Here is a 14,343-nt window from a genome sequence, read left to right as displayed (position 1 = left end):
AAGTTCGGTCCAGGCCTGCTTAGGCTGCAGAGTGAGTTCAATGTAAACACGAGCAACTTCATAAATCCCTGTCTCACAATAAAAAGAGGGCATGTGGCTCTGTGCCAGAGAGCTTGCTAGTGTGCACCAGGCCTTGGGCTATTGTCCTCAGGACCGTAGGAGGCTTGTCAGCAATTGGTGACAGAACGCCTGGGTTCTTGCTAGACCGGCCATCCTGCCTGGCAGTTTGCACGTGCTCCCAGAGCTCTCTCCACAGTGCAGACTCCTCTTCCAGAGAGCGTGTCGCTCCCTCAGGGTCTTTGATGCAACCGGAGAAGGTGCGCTAAGGACGTGGAGTTTTAGCTAATGTCTAATATTCACATGGCAGTATTTCAGCCTCCTTAGTGGCTGTGATCAGGGACTTGAATGAACATTTGGGACTCAGGGCAGGGACCTTTTCACATCAAGCTGGGCCTCCAACACTCACCAAGGCCAGAAGAAATCCAGAAGTTTTAGAGATCAAGGATGGACCCAGAACAGGCCAGGACAACCCTGACCCTGCAAGCCCTGTACCCAGGTCCCTATGCCTCTGATTCTGTTCAGCACATCTAGGGTTAGCTTATTCCAACTTGGAATAAGAGACCTCCCCAAGACCATCTAAACAGGACATTAAGGAGCCCAGGGAGGGGACAAACTCCTCAGAAAGGGCCCTTACCACTGGGAGACTCCGTGGAAGGGTGGGTTTTTAGAGGTCCCTGTGGCTCAGTGGAGAAAGAACGGTCAGTCTGCCTTGCAAGAGTGTGTGCTGAAGAGAGTGAAGACAGGTTCTGGACGAAAGCTGTGGTATGAAGACAGGCCGGTGGTGCAGCGCTGTAATCCTCACACTTGAGAGACAGATGAAAGTTCAAGGTTAGACTAATCTATGATCTAGGTAGTAAGTGTCAGGCCAGCCAAGGCACTGGCTGTGACACTAAGGAAATCAAAGGAGGTGTGAGACTTGAAGGTAGGGGGTCTGTAAAGCAGGAAGCAGAAGCCCCTCCTAGGAGATCAGTGTGGCTTTCCTGCTAGCATGGCAGGCAACTGACAAAGCTGGAATTGCCTACAGAGAGACACTGTGCTTTCCCACAGACACCTCAGGGAAGGATGCTGAGAATACCAATGAACTACGCTCACCTGGAGCCAGAATGTTTGGAATCCTGGGTCTCACAGTATTAGCACTCCTTTATTACCCCAATCTAAATAAAACTCACTCCTCGGAAAGCTACCTGACAGTTTTGTCTACAGAGGAAACTCTGTAAAGATAAGGACACAAGCAGGCCAGCACACACACACACACACACACACACACACACACACACACACACACACCAACCCCCCACACCACATGCTAGATACTCTCTGAACTCATTAAGTAGCTGAGGATGACCTTGAACTTTTAAGTCCTTCTGCTTCAACCTCCGAGTGTTCAGATTTTACCACCATGCCCAGTTTTGCTCATGTGTTTATTATTGTTGTTGTTGTTGTTTTGTTTATGGTGTTTTGTCCGCATGTGTGTATATGACTGCCTGATGTCTAAGGAGGCCAGGGCATGTGTGAGTAACTGTAACTGGAGTCACAGATGCGTGTGAACTGCCGTGTGGGGTCCTAGGAATCAAAACCAAGTCCTCTGCGAGAGACGCCAGTGCTCCTAACCTCTGAGCCACATCCAGACCCTTGCTTAGACATTTATGACGTTTAAACTTTTAATTAAAAGGGGAATATTTTATTTTTTTACAAACTTAAAATTCAAGCCTTCCCTTGTGGAATCTTTAAATCTTGTAAATGACATACTTTGAGGACTGTGACCCAGAAGGCCACAGGATCACATACACAGACATTGTAAAGACACCAAGGTGCCATTCTCTCTCGAGAAGCCCAAACTCACAGTCCTGGGGCTTGTGTACAACCCCCTGCCTTAACGTTTAACAAATTCACCAGCTTTGCTGTAGTCTGGCCCATCCCCATTTGTGCAGTACAGGCAAGGATCCGGCTTCTGGAGAGCTCCCTACGGAGACGGGAAGCCCTCAGGCCTCTGGTGCAGCACGGAGCTGCTGCTAAGAAGGGTCTGATTGCTGCTCTGTGGTTTGGGATGTTCAGTCAACCTATCTGAGCTGTTTCTGTAGCTTGGCACCAATGCCAATGTCGCAGGGTTAAGAAACAGGAGGAGGAAGAGTGAATGCTAGCTCACTAAAATAGTTGTGGAGACACCTCTTGAAGTCATCTGATAAATGCTGTTGGATCAACAGCTTAAGGGACTCACTGTGCTGGCTGGGAGAATGTTTGCCTATGTCTCCTGCCTGGTTGCGGGGGTTTGAGCATCACCCCCAAAGTGACTCTGCTGGAGGCATTGACCAGTCATAGCCTGTGTTCGGCTGTCCCTCTCCAGGGAACAAGTGGTATAAGACTTTGGCAGCTGGGTCTCACAACGTTTCTCCCTGAACAAGTACCAGACACTTGTCCAGCTGACGTGTCCTCCAGCCCTTCTAATGGTTGACCCAGTGCCAGAAATGTACCAGCTGGTGTCCAGCATAGAATGGGACCCTTACTTCAAGAATATGAAAAGGTTGGGCTGGCAAGATGGCTCAGCCAGTAAAAGCATTTTCCACTCAAGCCTGATGACATGAGTTTGATCCCTAGAACCTACATAGAGGTGGAGGGAGAGACCCAACTCCATCAGGTTGCCCTCTGACCTCCATGTGTGTCATGAGTGCATGGGCCACACACACACAGAGTAATAATAAAGGTCATTTTAAAATAGGGTATGAAAAAGCCCGTGGAAACGCTCATGGTGCACATCGTTAAAGAAGATTTGGAAATTCACACCATGGCCACTGTCGCCCTCTTCATATCAGAAAAAAAAAAAAAAAATTAGACTCATTTTAGTCGTGTATGTCAGCCATTCAACGTGATATTGAAGAATCTAAAAATGCAAAAAGTTAAGAAGAATCAAGTTGGATATGTGAAACTCAAAGCCAACAGTTACTTCCGGGTTTCTAACTCAAAATTATGGTTGTCCATTGATGAAAACCTTGTCTGGCTTCACTATTCATAGCTGCAGCTCAGTCTTGGCTGTATCTTTTTTTTTTTTATTAAACAACCTTATTTTAAAAAAACAGAGATAAATGTACAGATTTTAAAAGCATTTTTACATAAAACTATACAAATATATTTTTTTGTCAGTCCTTGATTTTTTTCTTAAAGGTTTGATAGCATACATTGAAACCTTACTAGTTACAATGAGGGTAAAGTACATGTAAAACAAAACGTAACATGGAAGTAGTCAAAGTTTTCTTGGTTGTGTATCTTAAAAGTCAACTATTTTCTGGAAGTTGTGAGTTAGTCTTACAGCTCCGTGCAGCTATATCCCCTTACCTATGAACAGTTAAATAAAGCCCACCAGGATTCCGTTTCTAAAATCAAGATTCTTCTTTATGGGATATGTTGATTAAAACAAACCACTAGAAAAATATTAAGTGTCTCAGAGTGGAGATGAAACCTATATAAACATGGTGAAAAAGCAAGACGTTTGCTTCCAAGGATCGTCGTCTGATGGTAGATCCCGGGGCGAGCACTCGAGAGAACAGAGCTGCCAAGAAAGGAAACACCCCCAGTAGAACCTTGACACTCAGTTATACACTCACAGAGGAAATATCCAGGTTGCAGATCTGATATTCTGTGAACTGATCTACTAGCATGGACATTTTAAAAATTGTGTTTTGTGTATCAGTGAGAAGGTTCAGCCAATAGAAGCACTTACACAAACTTGACAACTGGAATTCAATCCCCAGAACCCACGTACAGGTGGAAGGAAAGACCTGACTCTATAATTATCCTTGGACTCCTCATGTGGTGTGGCATACACACAACCTTCCATCATCATAATAAATAAATACACTAGAAACGTTTTTAATTGGGTCAGCAAAATGACTCAACTGGTTAAAAGTGCTTGCCACATGGTGGAAGAAGAGAAATGAATCCTGAGAGTTTTCCTATGACCTCTAGATTTGTGTCATGGCCTTCCAGTATTCTCCATCCTGGGTGTGAAAACACACACACACACACACACACACACACCACATGAGAACAATTTTTAAAAAATGAAGGGACTGGAGAGATGGCTCAGCAGCACTTCTGGAAGACATGGGTTCTAGTCCCAGCACTACATGGTAGCTCACAACTGTTTGTAACTCCAGTTTCAGGGAGTCTGATGCCCTCTTACAGCCTCTGTGAGCACCAGGCAGGAATGTGGTGCAGAAACACATATATATGCAAGTAAAACCTCATAAAATGAAATAAAGATAGTTTAAAAGAATCTATAAGAAAAAAATAGAAAGGTGTATGTGTGTGTGTGTGTGTGTGTGTGTGTGTGTGTGTGTGTTTTCAGAGACAGGGTTTCCATGTGTAGCTCTGACTGTCTTGGAACTCACTATGTAGACCAGGCTGGCCTTGAACTCAGATCCATTTGCCTGATCTCTGCCTCTTTATTGCTGTGATTAAAGGTGTGCACCACCACTGCTGGCTTTTAATAAAGTTGTTCTTTGTGTGCTCATAACAGAGGAGCCTGACGCTAAGAGGGAAGGCCTTGCCCAGGCTCACCAGGCACCGAACAGTAACAACTTAATAGCTTCAGAGCCCCAGCTGAGAACGGTGGTAGGGGGAGCCAGGCACTGGGAGCTACTCTGGCCTTGCCACCCGACCATGCCATGACCTTGGCCTTCACCCTGCTGAGCCTGATCTAATAACCTTCTAGATGGTGATTTTGGGGCCCTGTGAGACCAAACACTGGACCTAGGCATTTTCTTAACAAGCAGTAACTAGAAACAGACGGTACTATCCCACCTGTGTGTCCTACAGGAAGCACAAGCACCCATGCTGGCTTCTAGAGAGAGTAAGAGTCTCCCTGATGCAGGCTAAGACTGAGAGCCAGTAAGCAAACTGGTCGGCGGCTGAGGTTCCAGTTCCATCTTCCCACACAGGGCAGCCTCATCTTGTACCAAAAGGCTTGGCTCTGCCCTGAGCAGTGTGCCTGCCCTGGCCTATATGGGAAGGTAGGAGACCCTGAGCCAGTGGCTGGGTGTGGATGTCCTCTGAGCTAGTGCCTATGTCTAGCCTTATGTTTTATTCTTGTGAAAGACAGCACCCACTTCTCGTGGCTCGCTGTTTGATGGGAACAGTGCCTTGCCACACCGCATGGGATGATGCTGAGAGGAGCTTCCTTTTAGAAACTGGAACGGGAGGTGAAGGAGTTGTTCTGTGTGAGTGAATCAGGTGCCAGCATACACTGAGACTACAACACGAACGGAGACGGGCTTTTCAGAAGGTAAGCTGGTGTTGCGATCTGAATATAAAAAATGCCCCACAGGTTCAGATGTCTGACTATGTGGCCCCAGGCTTGTTGGCATTGCCTGGGCACTGGGGACTACTTGGCAGATATAGAGCTGCCGGGGTGGAGCTTGATGGTTATATCCAGCTAGTTACTGGTGTGGACTCTCTGCTTCCTGCCTGCCACTGTGATGGAACTGCAGTCACTCCCCTACCCCAACCTCAAGCCATTTCTGCAGCCACTCCTTCCCTGCCATCCTACGCCACACACACCAGCAAACCGTGGCTTATCCACAGTCACAGAAGGCAGCAGCCAGCATCCGAGCCCAAATGTGTCCTGTGGTCTGCTCAGCTCATTTCTTCCCTGTGCTGCCAGGTTCATTCCTGCTTCAGGTCTTGAGACGTCACTCCATCAAACTCCCTGATGGCCACTGGGCGGGATTTCTGCAGCTTCAGCGCCCCCTTCTGGCTGAGACGTCTGCATTACTCTTGCAGCAGTAAAGCTCCCTCCCTCTCTATCCGGCTCTTCAGGTCCTGTGCACCCCCTTCGCTCAGCTACTTGTCAGCATCTGCATGCCCCTGGCAGGTTCTGCACATTCTGACCTTGCCACTGTTCCCTCAAGATCAAGGGATAAACAGCACTTGGGTCCATTTTATCCCAACTTGGCCTCTCATCCACTTCACAGACCTTCTGGGTCCAGTTCTCTCTACTGGTTTGTCCCAGCCTGGCTGGAGCATCTCAGATGAAGATAGACAGAACTGGGCTCAACTCTCCAAGCAAGATAGAGCCTCTCAGGTATAGGATGTTGTCTTGGACACTGGGCAGGTAGAAAAGATGAGGACACACAGAGACCCCCGGGTGTCAGTGAAGTCTCTTAGAACCATCCTGATGTTCCACCCTTCCCTTTCCTCCCAGCACCCTGCAGCCTCTCTGTCCCCAGAACCCTGTAGCCCCCTCTGTCCCCAGCATCCTGCAGTCACAGCTGTCCCCAGCATCCTGTAGCTCTGGAGAGAGGGGAGTGAGGTCCCAGCCATTCACCCATCCTTCCCAGTCACCACTCACCCACCACACCCTATCTCAGCAGCCACCCACCTACCCCACCCACCTACCCCAGCCACCCACCCACCACACACCACCCGAGAAGATACATCCAGTCTACATAGCACAGGAACCCACAACCCTTGCCTGACTCTTCCAAGGTGCTGACCCAGCCCCCAAAGACTCTACAGAATCTACATACCCCAGCCACTGACTTCTCCTTCTCTGACTGCCCGCTGGACTGAGGAGAAGGCTGTGAGAGAAGAGAGCCTCTAGGCAGGTCCTAAAGACATCTGCTTTTCTCCCAGCCCTCTCCTGGAATGGCAGACACAGATCTTTGCCAGGCACCTGCATATGCACACATGCACTCACACACTTTCCCATGCTCAAATCTTGTGGCCCTTTCCAGACTTTCAGGATAAGAGTTACTGCTAGTCCTAGAGGCCTGCGTTCTCTGGGCCCTGGAACCCCATCCCTTGTCCAAGTTAAGCTTCCCCCGCCCCGATCAGAGCCCCAACTCCTGGGCTTACTTGGCTGGTTTTACTCTCTGAAATGTTCTTCTCCACCTAAGACATCACCCGCTGCTGCCTGCCATGGTTTAGAAGTGTCCCTAAAAGGCCTGGTCATTAACCTTGGTGTTACAGGGAGGAGGGACTTTAAGACTGAGGCCTAGTTGGGTGTGGTGACTCACTTGAAATCCCAGTACTTGAGAAGCTGAGGCGGAGGATTGCTGTGACTTTGGGACCAGTCTGGGCTTCATGGTGAGATGATGCCCACAAACCCTCTCCCTAGAAAGACAGGGAGAGAGAAGAAAAGAAGAAGTGAGAAGAAGGAAGGAAGGACATGGGCAGAGAGGGAGGGAAGGGGGAGGGAGGGATGCAGGCAGAGAGGGAGGATGGGAAGGAAGGAGGACCTAGTGAAGGGAGATTAGGCCACATGGACTGTGTCTTAGTTAGGGCTTTGCTCCTGTGAATAGATACCATGACCAAGGCAACTCTTATAAAAACAACATTTAACTGGGACTGGCTTACATGTTCAGAGGTTCAGTCCATTATCATCATGGCAGGAAACATGGCAGCATCCAGGCAGGCATAGTGCAGGAGGAGCTGAGAGTTCTACATCTTCATCTGAACGCTGCTAGCAGAATATTGACTTCCAGGCAGCTAGGATGAGGGTTTTATAGTCTACACCCACGGTAGCACACCTAATCCAACAAGGTTAAGCCTACCCCAACAGGGCCCCACCTTCTAATGGTACCACTCCCTGGGCCGAGCATATACAAACCATCACAGACTGAAGCCACGGGCTCAAACAAACCCTTTCTCCTTTTAAGTTGAGGTCTCAGGTGCTTTGTCATAGTGATTGAAATGACTAGGACACACAGTGCCAGCCTAGGACCTCTTCTTTGGGTCTTCCTTGGTCCACTGTTATGTAATCCTTGGAAGTCTTCTCAAGAACGAAGAAGCCCATTCTTGAGAGGAGGTTGGAATGGAGGTGTGATCATGGCTGGGAAGGCCATCTCCAAGTTCTTTGTTCTGCGTCTATCCCTTGTGCCCATTGTCACACCCCAATCCCTGCTTCAGAATCCAGAATGGAGATGCTGGTTAACTGAGAACCTGCCCTCCATGAACCTTTGGTGGGCTTTGGTCCATGTCCTGGATTGCTCTTCTGGTAGGGTTAGTTTGAGAAAGCCTTGTGTATAAGAGAGGGCTTGCCAGGGTCTGGGGGACTGAGCAGGGTAGGGTAAGGTAGAGTGAAAGTATTGTAGGGTGTGGTACCCCATGAGTGAGGTGAGTGTGAGTCCAGTCTGCAAACACAGCCTAGGAGGGACGAATGGTGGGCACAGGACATAGCAAAGGAGGGATGGGTGGAGAACAGAAACCAAACTCCTCCCAGCCTGGTTTATAGGCTATGCCTACCCTATCCCTGGGAATGGCTGAACCAACCCCCAAAATGCTTTAATTACAGGGCCCTAATTATCATCAGGCCCAGCCCCGCCTGCCTCTGGTGTGGTGGGCCAATTTCTGGCTCCTTGGAGCTGCCATGTAAGAGTCCTGTCTTCCCACAGCTGACAGCTCCCCCAGCCTCTGGGGGAGTCAGAGATTCCTGTCTGCCACCTTAGTGGGAGAGGGGATAGCATCACCACCCAGGAACGCGCTGGGCCCCCTCCTGGTCCCCAGTAGCTTATCTAGTCTGGAATCTCGTGTCTGGCTCTGCCATCTCCTTCCTTCTGCTGCTCTCTGCCACAAACAACTCCATTCACTGTCCCCCACAGTTGAATCTCTGGGAGACTTGGGGTTAGAAGGCTATAAGGATTACCTAAAGTCCCCCTGAGTCCCGCTGGAAGCTTGTTCAGAGGAAGTTGGAATGGGGGATGGGTGGTGGCAGGGACGGCTGGAGGCTAGGGCCCTGCACAATGCTACAGGCTTGGTTTATAGAACTTAGACTGGGGAAGGCAGGAACCAGAGGGATTCTGGGTCCCTGAAAAGGTGGTTCCTGGGGAACAGGGAGTGGGGCTTCTCTGCCTTAGCCCTGAGCTTGTCCAGGATCCCAGCATCCAGAGAAAGGGTCAGTGAGAGCAGCCAAGCCTGGATGTAGAGTGAGGGTAGATGGTATCTGGTCTCCCCTCCTCGCTCTTTCTCCATCCCGCTTCAGCCACTTACCCCGCTCTGTTCTTCCACAATTTGGTGGGTTGTTTTGGCTGACAACTTCTTTCCCGGCCCCTGTCTCCACAACTCAGCCCCACCTCACACACCCCTTTTTACAGTCTGTTCCTGGGCATCCCAGTAGCTCTCACAAGATCACTTTGTTTTACTTTCTCACAACATTGCACACCCCATCCTCAACTGTCTCTTTCTCGCCTGCCTCCTGCTCCAGGCTATATGTTCCCCCAAGGGCAAGGACTGTGTGCTGCAGGCTTGTAGTATCTTCCTCGTGCATAAACCCATAGTCTGCACCCAGTAACCCCCACACCCTGTTCCCTGCCCCACCAAAGTTTTGTCCTTAACTCAGGACTATGGTCTGTTCAAAGAAGGGCCAGCCTGTCCAGGGCTCTAGTTACTCACTGACCTCAGTAAGTTTCACATTGAAAAAATATTTCCGAGCCAACAGCATGCCCTCCTGCTCTGGGGAGAACAGAGATGTGGAGACAGAACCCACTCCAACACAGGGAAAGATGCTGTCTAGTTCACTGGACTTGTTACATGCTCAGCTAAGCACTGTCTGTGGGTGAAAGAGTGTTGTGGACACAGTACCTCAGTAGGGCTGGAACAAATAACATTGTCTTTACTCTCCAGATGTTGAAACTAGTCACACAGTTGGAGCAAACGGACTGGTAGCTCTGTGACCACAGCTTGGCCACTCACTTCTAACTTACTGTTTGGTCTTTTACCCGATGTGAACTGAAACTCCCGGGGTAGGGAAGCCATATATGTGTTAGATTTTTTGGGTGGGTTAAAAGTTTGTGATTGTGGAGGGTTGAAATTTTACAAATCCAGAGCCACATTTATCTTGAACTGTCTTCAGTTCTCTTAATAGCCTCTGGTTGCCCCCTTCTTTAAACATTTTAAATTACCTTTTTAAAAAAGATGTATTTATGTTAATGTATATGAGTGTTTCACCTCTATGGATGTCTGTGCACCGTGCACTCGCCTGGTGCCTAAGGAGGAAAGAAGAGGGCACTGGATTCCCTGCAACTAAAGTTGCAGATGGTTGGGAGCCACCGTGTGGGTGCTGGGAATTGAACCCAGATCCTCTGAAAGAGCAGTCAGTGCTTCAAACACTGAGGCATCTCTGTAGCTCCCATTCCCATCTCTATGTCTGACTGAACATCTTTGTGATCCTCCTGTAAGTCCTCAATTAAATGAACAGACTCCTAGCTTCCACCAGCCCACAGGAAGCAGAGAGGCCCCCGAGCAGAGGTTCCTTTGCATTGCAGTGACCCTCTTACCCAAGGTTCCCACAACCGCACCTGAAAAATACCTTGATTTATAGCTTTATTTTTGTCCTGCAGCTATAATAATGTTATAAAACCATTTCCATGTCAGAACATGGTACTTGAGGCAACCCAAATCCGTCTTCCCAGGATTCAGAACACTCCTATGTGTCTCTTTTTGCTTTGAGGTAAGATTCACGTTTTGTCTAGACACCTACAAAGCCTGTAGTAAACAGCACACACACACACACACACACACACACACTAACACACACACACACACACACACTACACGACCCCTTGCCTTTTCTCCCTTTCTTTGTCTCTGTCTTTCTGTCTCTGTTTGTTTCTATCTGTCTCAGTCTCTGTCTCTCTGTTTCTTACACACACATGCACACACACACACACACACACACACACACACGTCAGGGAGAGAAACCCAAGACCCAGGGTAAGTAGGAAGGCCAGCAAAGAGGCTGTGGTCCTAGTCCACCCTTCCCAAACTGAAGGCTGTCTGGGTCTCCCTGGCCTCTCCAGAATTCAGCTTGCACAGACTGTCAACTCTAACACTAGATGATATGTTACTTCCAGGATAGGCCAACTCACCATCTCTGGTGTTTGCAAATAAGAACACTGGCTGTGGCAGAAACTGGTGGCATGGTTAGGATGCTGGTGAAGACCCACAGCGAAGACCCTGTGGACCTGACTGGTCACTTTCCAGTGAGGGCTGAGGGCAGAAAATGATAGCTTGTGTTTGGGAATGTGACCTGGCAGCTCAGGATATTCCAAGGATGAAGCAGCTACTTCATGTGTCCCTTGTGCTCAGATAACTGCAGTTCCAGGGCAGAGGGAGAACGTCATCTAAGGAGAGGACAGGGCCCGGCTGCCCATCCCGAGGGTTGAGATGTCTGCTTTTGATGCCACCTGGCATCTTACAGAGAGAAAACAAAAAGAAAACATCTCCCCATTCTTAGGCCAAGACTGGACTCAGGGACTTATGATAATTTGGGAAAAGGTTGTCACCTTATGTGGAGGCCAGATCCAAGCGAGCAGGACCCAGGTACCGGGTTTGATCTGGTGGGTGCTGAATTCATGGCCTTTGCTGGGTTCTTCTGTAAAAAAAAAAAAAAAGTAAGAAGGGGGGGGGGGAGAACTGAGAATCAGAGCAAGGGCAGGCAGGACATGATAGAATCAAAGATCCAGATTTATACACCTTGTGCCGCCCCTCCTACTGGCCAGACTGCTTCCCACAGCACAGGACCCACAGGACCTGAGCCTGCCTTTGTTGAAGAGCCTCTTCAGGGGGTATGCATATCCAGCAGGGAAACCAGCTCTCTGGTATCTCCCTGAGCTGCTGGCAGATCCGATTCTAGCATGTATCCTGGGACCAATTATAAAGTCAACCCTTAGAGGAGCAGCTAGCTCAGTGACAGGATTGTACGCCGACTTATCTTGGTACAAATCTGGAGTCTACATCATTGTACAGAGTCTCAGGAGAAACAGCTCTTTAGATCTGGCTCCTCTGAGCTTTGGAGTCAATGTTCTGGTTTGAGTAGCCCATAGAGATTTGTTGGTATAAGGAATTCAGAGGAGGCTGAGCATGGTGGTGTGTGTCTTTAACCCCAGCATTTGGGTGAAGATCTCAGTGAGTTCAAGGCTATCCTGATCTATATAGCAAGTTTCAGGACAGCCAGGGATGCATAGAGAGACTGTCTCAAAGGAAGAAAGAAAATAAAGATCAAATTCAAAGGAGCCAGGCATGACAGAGCAGGCCCATGGTCCAAGTTCTTGAAATTAGAGGAGGATCAGAAGTTTAAGGTCATCCACAACTACATAGCAAGGTCAAGACCAATGAGACAAATTGGTCAAATGAGGCTGGGACAAATGAGGCCCCGTCCCCACCAAAAACCAAAATATGCTGGGCATTGGTGTGGCGGCACACATCTGATTTAATTTATTTACCATGAGAGAATAGTGCTGGGGGTTTCCTGGGAACCGTCTCAAGACTTAAACAAACCTCTTTTAAATGTGGAGTGTACAGAGAAATGGCTCAGCAGTTAGGAGCACTGGCTGCTCTTCCCGAGGACCCAGGTTTGATTCCCAGCATGCACATGGAAAGTCATAACAGTCCACAACTCTAGTTCTGAGGGACCTGACTCCCTCTGTCAGACTCTTCAAGCACCAGGCATGCATGCAGTGCACAGACATACATGTAGCCCAAACACCCCACACATATAACATAATAAAAATAAAGAAATAAAACAAACAGGTTTTTCCATCCTTGTGGATTTTATTATAACAACTGAAAGCTAATATACATAGGCACTGTTATGATGGGCAAATAAAATAACCCCCATGGACTTCCGTGTGGAATTTACCAGGTGGTAGGATTTGGGGAAACTGGGTTCTGACTTAATCAAAGCCTTTATGATGATTAGCAGGAAGTAGACCCCAACGGAAACAATCAGTGCTGACAATATGCCCTGGAAGACGGTCCCTGTCAAGTCTCCTGTCGTGGCACACACACCGGGAATTCCAGTATTTGGCAAGTTTGAGCTAGGTTCAAGATCAACCCTGGCTACACAGAGAGTTCCAGGTTTTCCTAGGATACCAGAGATGCTAAAAACCAAAAACCAGGGTTAGTTAGATGGCTCAGTGGGTAAAGGCACTCACCACAGACCTTAACAGCTGGAGTTTATTTAGCCCCTTGGACCTAAATGGTGATAGGAGAGAATCAACTCCCATAAATTGTTCTCAGACCCAAACACAGGCATGTACACACACACCACACACATACACACACAACCAAACCATACACACACACAGGTACACACTCACAAATGTTAAAAACAACAATCCTATCTCCTCCGAAAAAAACAACCCCTAACCTATTATCCTTACCCTAACCTCTTTCTGTTCCACTCTCTACTTCTAGACCACCATGACTTGAGCAGTCCCTGTCACCAAGATACCCTGCTCAGCTCCAGGCCTAAAGCAATAGAGTCAGCTGACCACATCCTAAAACCAGGAGCCAAAAGAATACTCTCCAGGTTGTCCTTGAATTCGGGTAGACACACCCAGGATTAAAAGTGCATGTTAGTAAACACAGGTGATCTCAGATCTTTGAAGAATTTCTGAATTAGCCCCAAACAAATCCTGGTTCTCAGAAACTCTGGTCACTAGCAGAACCCTGGTCTGTACTACTCCATGTCAGACAGCCATAGTATCCCAGGTATTTTCCAGCTTCAGGTAGATCAAGAATAGCCTCAGGACTGGAAGATTTACCCCAGAGGTTCTCTGGTTCAAGGAGCAGCAGCTGTGGGTCCTCACACTTGTCCAAAGTATTATTTATTTGTTTGTTTGTGTTTCTTTTTAACTTAGAACATTTAATTTTATCTTGGATCTTCTAGAGTTTTGAGAGGAGGCCCTGGCTGGCCTTGAACTCATTCCTATACCCCAGGCTGGCTTTAAATTCAGATCTACCTGTCTCTGCCTCCTGAGTGCTGGGATTAAAGGCATGTGCCACCATGCCCAGCTCCTCCAATTGTTTTTGAGACTTGTTTTTAAATTCAATTATGTGTATATGTCTGTGTGGGCGTGTGCATGTAAGCACAGGTGCTCAGAGGCCAGAGGTGCTGGATTCCCCTGATAGTTGCCGGCAGCTGTGAGCCATCGAATATGGATGCTGAGAAATGAACTCTGGAGGAACTTCTTTTGACTGCTGATTATCTCTCCAGTCAAAATTTTTAAGAGGAATTACCATGTCTAAGATGGGACAGTGAAGGTTAAAGCTACTGTCTGTATCACTGCGATGCCCCCACAGAAACAACTTAAGGGGAAGACATGTTTGGGCTGATGGTGTCAGAGGTGCTGGTTCTGAGGGGGGAGGAGAAGAGCGGCTGGATTGCCGGTGGCTGGAGACTTTGGTAGCACCTGCTCACGGCACAGTGGACAGAGAAAGGGGCAGGACCCCAGGGTCTGGGCATAGCCATCGAAGGTTTGCTCCCCTAAGGTTTCCAGAAGCAGTGCC

The sequence above is a fragment of the Micromys minutus genome, assembly GCF_963924665.1.
Source record: "Micromys minutus genome assembly, chromosome: 9".
Lineage (NCBI taxonomy): Eukaryota > Metazoa > Chordata > Mammalia > Rodentia > Muridae > Micromys > Micromys minutus.
Note: the sequence above shows the minus strand (reverse complement) of the source record.